The following is an 8,143-nucleotide window of genomic DNA, read 5'->3' on the forward strand; positions in this document are numbered from 1 at the left end:
CCATGTTGTGTCTGTGTGGTGTGTGTGTGTGTGGTGTGTGTGTGTGTGTGTGTGTGTGTGTGTGTGTGTGTGTGTGTGTGTTGTGTGTGTGTGTGTGTGTGTGTGTGTGTGTGTGTGTGTGTGGTGTGTGTGTGGTGTGAGAGAGAGGAGAGAGAGAGAGAGAGAGAGAAGAGAGAGAGAGGGTTACCATGTGTTGCCGGCACCTGAAGAACTAACGCACAGCACAAAGAACAGTCTCTCACCGAGATACGATACTGATCACAAGGCCCCAGCACGCTCCTGGTACGCCGAAGGTCTGACCGCAAACGACACTCAGACGACGTCGAGCAGCGGCAAGTAGGCTAGCGAGAGAGAGAGAGAGATTGTTTCGAGAGAGAGTGCAAGACACGCTTCCACGAGACGAGAGCGTAGACAGAGATGATGAGCAGTGATTGAGACACGAGCGCGGATTCCTTGACAGCGCAACGGCGAGGTCTCGCAAGGGATGCGGCCTCCCCAACACAATAATCCGGCCGAGAATTTACAACCATGTGTCCTTTGTGACTTCTATAATATCTTTCCTGTTACCATGTCAACATTCTCTCCATCCCAGTTCATCACCAAGAGTGCCCGAGTTCTCTCCAATCACAAGTCTTGCTACATCGCATACTCACTCGGGACTGTGTGTGTGGTGTGTGTGTGTGTGTGCTGACGGCCACTGTGTGTATCGATGACATGTTGGCCGGCTCTACGCACCAGTCTCCAGTGCCGTGGCGTCTGTTGACCACAGCCCCTGTGTAGTTGATCGTCTCGTCTGTTGTGCCGCTGAGGCTCTTGCTCGTCTGTCAGCTCGCCTTGTGTGTGTGTGTGTGTGTGTGTGTGTGTGTGTGGTGTGTGTGTGTGGTCTTCTCCTGGATTTACTGTTTGAACAGCTGTGTTTATGATAGGTCTATATGATATTTTAGTAGCCTGAAATAGCATTTTAAAAAGAATGGATGAACACACATTCTGACACCTGGTCAGTAGCAAGGTTTCCATCCAATGGAGACAGGATATTCATCTGCTAGTATTCTAGGAATCTGCATAAAAGAAATGTAGCATTTCTATCCCGTCGTGGGTGTTCTCCCAGCCAGGAGAACTCCCTGGTGATATAAATACCACAGTCAATTGACGTCTGAGATCTACAACAGTGTTGCCCAGCATCACCCGCACGGTGACAGTGCGGCGGACCACAACGGTACCTAGTTCATTCATGGCGCGTGACGTGTAGAATCTGGTGGAGGCCGCACTGTGGAGTTACCGCACTCTGGACTAGCACTGCGATCAGGTAGCTACAGCTGGTGCTCCACGCAACATGCATTTCCGAACTCCACCAGCGCGATAAGCTATACGATTGATCATACACTCACAACACTTCCTCGCCCTACCTGAACTCACGAGACACCCTCCACTGCGCGCGCGTGCTGAGTCTCCGCGCCGCGCTCACACATTCACATGAGTATGACTTTCGCCCGAACATTCCTAGATCCCCTGCTGTCCTAACTGCACGCAGCGCTCGTGAAGAGCGTGTACGTTGTCCTTAGCCTGTGTAACAACTTGCCACGTCCGTTGAGCTCTAGTGAATTGAGCCCGCCCACCTACATTACTCTAGAGTGTGCAGCGTATAATACCCGCTGCATATCAAGTAACACTCAAGGAGAGCTATCTCTCCACTCAATGAGGTGTATAATCATTGCGACTTGACATAGTGAAGCGCTTGTGTCATGTCCCATCGAGAACGACTGTGTGTACATCCAAAGCTTCCAGGGCGTCTGGCACGGTGTAAGCCGTTACTCTCGAAAAAATGCCTGGTGCGCTTTCGGGATGACTCAGAGGTTCACACATTTATCGATTTTTTATACCATCCAAGACTGTCGGCGTCATATGCCGAACCATGGACGACACTACCGATCTCTCCCCTGAAGACTACCGAAGAGACACTCTCAATCAACAGATCTAATGGAGCAGTCAAGGAGTAGGTACCCGCGCACTTCTCAGTCCTACTTGGAGCAAAGCTCCATGTTTGTCATTACGCACGTGCCTGATAGGCGGCGTGCGATCTGGCTCTGCCTTCATGAATCTCGTGACCGAGCACTCTCCTCTCTGCCGAAGCAGAGTCCACAAACGTTCCTTATCAGTCCACATCTCTTTCCGTCCAATCATGTTCTCTGTGTACTCACTCAGCATGCCGACAGCATGAAGACGTGGGCTCTTGCTCGGACCTCCCTGCGCGCCCGACACACACCAGCGTAGCCCGATTCGAGAGCGAGGTCCCTGCAACCGTCCTCGTGCCCGCCTGCGCTAGCCCAGAGTGCTGACTCTCTATAGATGGTCTCCCTATATCTACTCTCTTGCCACAACACCCTCTCCCGCCCCCAATCTGCCCGAGAACAGGACTTCAGCGCTCCTGGTTACTGCCGCGTCCGGACCCCGCGCCCTCTCCTGCACTCTCTTAAAGTGCGCGCGCCTCACCCTGAGTCCAGCACAAGCACCACTAAACACCCCTCGCTCTCTCTTAGTTCCTGGCGTGCCCTATAGATCCCGCACAGGCTGCCTCAACGCTCTCCTCTCCCCCTCCCACGCGCATAGCCTGGCCCTCGTTCGCGCTCTACGGACACGAGTGCTATGCCTTCTCTCTGCCCTCTGGTCGCTGCTCAGCCCATGACGGACGCCTCCGGCCTAGTCGCGAGTGATGAGAGTCTCTTCCTCGGACCTCTCCTCTCAATCTGCCGATCACAACGCGCAGGACGCGCGCAGTGCGCCGCTCTGCCCTCTTCCTCTCATCCTCTCGGGGAGCCAATGACACAAGACATTGGGATCCTCAAACCGTTGTTGGTGAGTAAGGACTCTATGCCTAGTTCAGACAAGAATCGTGTAACGTATGGACAAAGGCACAACACGATCACAGCCGCACGGCGCAGCCACATTCGGCTCTAGGCTCTGGTGAAGTTCTGCTTACAAACAACGTGTTTATACTTCTTCGAATGTGGTGATAACCGAGTCAGCTCACAAAATACAACTATTAATTCTCAGCGACACCATATCCTACGCTCTGCATTAAGAGTCCTCACTCTCTGCAGCGCGGAGTCTCTTCGAGGCTGCCGCATTCTCCTCTTGTCTTTATGCGACTAACCACACATCTAAACTCAGAGCGACACAGTGCATGAACGGCGTACCGTCGCCACAAGAAAGAGACGCGACCACATCCAGCAGAGACTAGATCGACGCGCACATACCATCTCGTCCTGTGCTTCTCTCTCGCCTACGAGTGAGCGTAGTCTAGCTCACTGCACATCGGCCCATATACTTGAACAGAGATCACCGTTACCAGACCCGAGCTCATCTACAACTCTAACGACTATCTAGTGCGCACATCTCAGCTGAATGACTCGAATCTTACATAAGCGCGCACAGACTAACACAAATTATGCGTCATGACTTACGCAAACATCTTCTCACACTCAGATAATTTAGTAAAGAGTAAAAAGCTATCGTAGTCTACCGTCCTCGTGGATTTTAACTTCAGATTAATTGCGTACAGTAATCTCTGTCCAATCACGCGTTTGTCCATGAGCGTGCGATTGCTTACTGTATGACATCTTTATAGGATTGTTGCCACCACTTACATCTAAGAGAGAGTTAAGACATCTCTATGTGGGTTACTCTCTCTATAGAGATGCACATGTGGACCACTAGAGTCATGAGATATGAGTGAAATCAGGCGTAGCTAATGTATCGCCGTAGTCCTATACTATTATGAAGCCATAATGGCATATTTTGAGGTACCTTTTCTACAAATCAGAGCTCTATTTACATCAATCTCCTTTAATACTAATTATGACTTCATGAGTTTAAAAGTCTGGAGTGTCCGTTAGTAGTAGTGAGTCTGTCACACTCCTTCTAATTTACTCTCTTGTTCTCAACACTACGTGTAACATATGAAGAAACTCTGTGATACAATGCAGCGGTTACTATAGCGTGTTAAGCGATACGTGCTGCACTTACATTGCCCAGTGCTGAATCCGCGATAATCTAGGTACTAGCCTACAGTTGTTCTCAGTCATGCCGTGACTTTTCCAGACTTGACAAATATGCTCTGTGGACATCTCAAAATGCGCTGCATTTTTCTCAGAGAGTTTCACGAGGACTCATGTTTATGTTCTTCTTTCCAAATTTACATACTAGTATTGGTATTCAAAATTGATGCTGAGAATGCGACGGCGTCTATCTATGCCATCTAGACATAGGAGCAATCAGGACACCTAACGAACTCTGTCCTCTAGTTACCTACTCAATCTCCTACCATCAGGACTACATAGATAGCTGCCACTTGCTTATTCAGTCGTGATAATGTGAAGTTGTCATCAAACAGTCACTCCACACTTTCTCTACACTGTGTCTCACTTGGTCAGGTCGGTGGCCTACTGGCGACAGCTACGCGCTCATTTTGTACCGTTGCGTGCCCGGCATTTGGCGTTTAATGAAGTGCATTCAACTGGCCTGACTGTTGACAACTAGAGCGTTCGCTAGGTGGTTTCGTAACGTCGCCCGAGAGCGTTCGTATGGCGTATCTCGAGTGCAGAGAAGCGTTATGGGCGCTGATTGCTTCCCTTTAGGCGAGCAAAAGCCCACAGCGCTCTCACCCTTCTGTGAGATTGCTAACTCTGGAAGATCACCTCGGAGTCTAGGACTCTACTGCGATCGGGCATGTACCTCGACTCAGAAAACTGGGCGAACAACCAATGATCTGAGTTCGCTCTGGGACCTTGCAAGCGCTGAGGCAGAAGAACAGACCCAGGCGCTCACATGGCGACGCGTTACCCTTGCGTGGGTTCAGAGCCGCTCGAGCCCCTAGTGCCCTCGAGTTCATCTCATGCTCTCTGCTGCTCACCCATGCGCCCCCTTCTCACCTCGGTCTCCTCTCAGCTCTTCTCACCCTTGATTTGCGACGGTGGAAGCAATCCGCTTGTAGGTGAAGGACTCCGCGGTCTGAGATGTACACATAGTGAGCTTTTTCGTCTCTTCGATAGTCCCAATGAGGTCTGGTCTCTATCTATGATCTTTGATTAGTCACGAGCGCCAACCGCTGATGTTCTAAACAGATTATACATTAATCTCTGACGAGCGCGTGTGTGCTGCCTCTATCGTATCCATAGCAGGTCCCCCAAAGCTCATCCTGTGTATCTATCATGTGCTGCTCCTGCCTCTCCTATAGACTATGCACTCCTACAGATCTCTTCTGAGTGACACACTCTCGTCCGACACTCACGTCTTCCCATCTTCTATTCTCTCTTGTGTGTGTGTGTGTGTGTGTGTGTGTGTGTGTGTGTGTGTGTGTGTGTGTGTGTGTGTGTGTGTGGTCTTCTCCTGGATTTACTGTTTGAACAGCTGTGTTTATGATAGGTCTATATGATATTTTAGTAGCCTGAAATAGCATTTTAAAAAGAATGGATGAACACACATTCTGACACCTGGTCAGTAGCAAGGTTTCCATCCAATTGGAGACAGGATATTCATCTGGATATTCTAGAATCTGCATAAAGAAAATATGAGCATTCTCCCATCRGTGGTGTTTCCCAGCCAGGACTCCCGTGATAAATACAAATAATTGCGTGATGACGTGTTGCACACACAACGTACTTTTTCGCTTAAATTTGTATTTACCGAATACACATCAAATGTATTTCCGTAGCATTTCCAACTCCACCATAGCTTTGTCACAAAATCTGCTAAATAAAAACACACGGCCTGTCGGCATTTATTATTATTTTCCCGAAACGTACTGTTTCCATCACAGCTGTGGTGATATATATATATATATATATATATATATATATATATATATGATATATATATATATATCATATGACTTTATTCCATTTAAACTGTGGATGAAACCGGATTATTGTTAGCCTATTGAATGCTTGTCATATTAATGAGATCATATTTCATTTTAACCCTAGGTGGCCTCATTGCATGACAACAGACTATTCATGAAGGAATAATGAAAATGATTTATCAGATTATTTGTAAATAACCAATAATATTCTAGCAGGATATAGTGGTGGTCTAACTTTTGTCCATCATGTGAAGTGAAGTGCATCCTCTCAAATCTACCGCGAGAGAGAGAGAGAGCTGCCTGCGCGCCCTGACACACAAACCGCTGTGCCAATAGACGTATGACTATCTAATTAAACTGGTACCACGTAATCCCTCGGACCCCCCTCCCCCTCCTTAAATCSCCTCTACCCTGCACAACTAGCTAAACCCAACTCTCCCTCTTTTATCCCCGTGGAAGCCCGCGCCCTCCCAGCCATTAGCTGCCTCGCTCGGTCTGCTTGTTGTTGTCTCACGGGGGCTTGAGTGTGACGTTGTGACGGTATCATGGTTTTACAGGGCTCCGCCGCAGTAGCAGCATAAGAAGAGGAAGAAGCAAGGACCGTAGCTGTGTGTACCAAGCAGCCAGTCCGGATTCTCTTCCATCTCCCATCTATCGACCGGAGGACGCAGCCAGAGCAAGCCGAGCATCCCTCTCCTCTMGTCCGGTCTCTCGTCCCCCATCGCTACGCTCGGTGATCATCACCTCGTGGAGCTCTCTGTTTGATAAAGGGTAAGAATTAACCGAATGAATGAATGATGCTTGTTCGCATCTGCCTGAAATATTTATATCGGTTTTTAATAGTTAATGGTTTGACATCGTTGCAGAGGCTCTTTCTGAACTTGAGCTACCTATATCGAATACAGCGTGTGTTCTCTGAGATGTGCTAAAAGAATAATGTGGCCAAATAAAATATRTTTTTGTCTTGGAAAACCATTATTTTCATTATATAGGCCGAATGATAATTTTTTGATTTTTTTCCTCGGAATTATTATAGAGACTGTGCAATGCTTGGATGGTAACGTTTTCCATATGGCCCAGCTACAATATGCGGCATAAAGCGGATTCATTTCACGATTGCAAAACAACAACCAGATCATAAATATGATTAGCATTTTTATGAATGACGAGCATCTATTGAAATGTGCTCTCGGGTGTGATAACRGRATGGGGGGGGGGGKGKGTGTGACAGTAACAGCCACGATGCGACGCGCTTGGTGTACTCCTCGGAATCTCTCTCTCTCTCCCTCTCTCTCTCTTCTTCTCGTCCGATTATCATGTCATGTCTCTCTCTTCTTCTACCCTCTTCAGACGATGGCATGCTGTTGTTTGGCAATTGTATGATTGTTTCATTGTATAGACTATGGAATGTGATACATGATGCGCTGTACGGTAGTCTACAGTAGACCGAAGCACAGTGTGTGAACGCAGTGACGTTCAGAATGATGGTGTTAATAATTACACATGTGGCTCAGAGGCTTATGCTATCCTAATGATTTTCCCCATAGCGGAACGTGTATTTGTTATTCAGCCTATTCTATGTATTTGTTGACAGTGATACGGGCCTGGGTCTATACTGTTGTAGCCTACACAATCTAAATATGGGGGGGAAAAACATTATAATATATATATGCTTCGGCATATACTATTTACATGTTATAAGATATAAGCCTTATATCATAGCCTATTCTTGCAAAAGTCGATGTAGAACAGCAGAATAGGCTATTTTATCCCATAAATGTGCTCTCGGGACGTCTTGTCCGTTTACTTCCTCTCTGCCCGTTAAAGCCACGTCAGTAATGTTTTATGAGTCACGTAAAATCACGGGTGGTATCATTTCATCGATACTTAAGAAAGATGCCGGTAGTGCTTACCGGTAGTTGAGTGGCACTGTGGGGGGGAGAGAGAATTTATGGAGCTGTCACTACCGATAGATGGCGGCCTATTTCACTCCACGCGCTCGTTACGGTGGCCGTTCCACGGTTCCACGGCAGTTACTGTGGCCGTGCATGTGATAAATGTGACTGTATGAGCTGCGAGGAGTGCCATCTGTAGCCTATAGGAAAGGAGGTGGATGAAGCTGCCCTTAGACTGATCTATGGTCCGTCTTTTATGCATTGAAATGGTTAATACCACAGCTAGGTGGGACAACCGCATAGCACAGTTATCTCCTATATGGCCTGATGTACTTCAACAGAGTACTATCTTATCTCCTATATGTGGCCTGATGTACTTCAACAGAGTACT

Source organism: Salvelinus sp. IW2-2015, unplaced genomic scaffold (assembly GCF_002910315.2).
Source record: "Salvelinus sp. IW2-2015 unplaced genomic scaffold, ASM291031v2 Un_scaffold5970, whole genome shotgun sequence".
Classification (NCBI taxonomy): Eukaryota; Metazoa; Chordata; class Actinopteri; order Salmoniformes; family Salmonidae; genus Salvelinus; species Salvelinus sp. IW2-2015.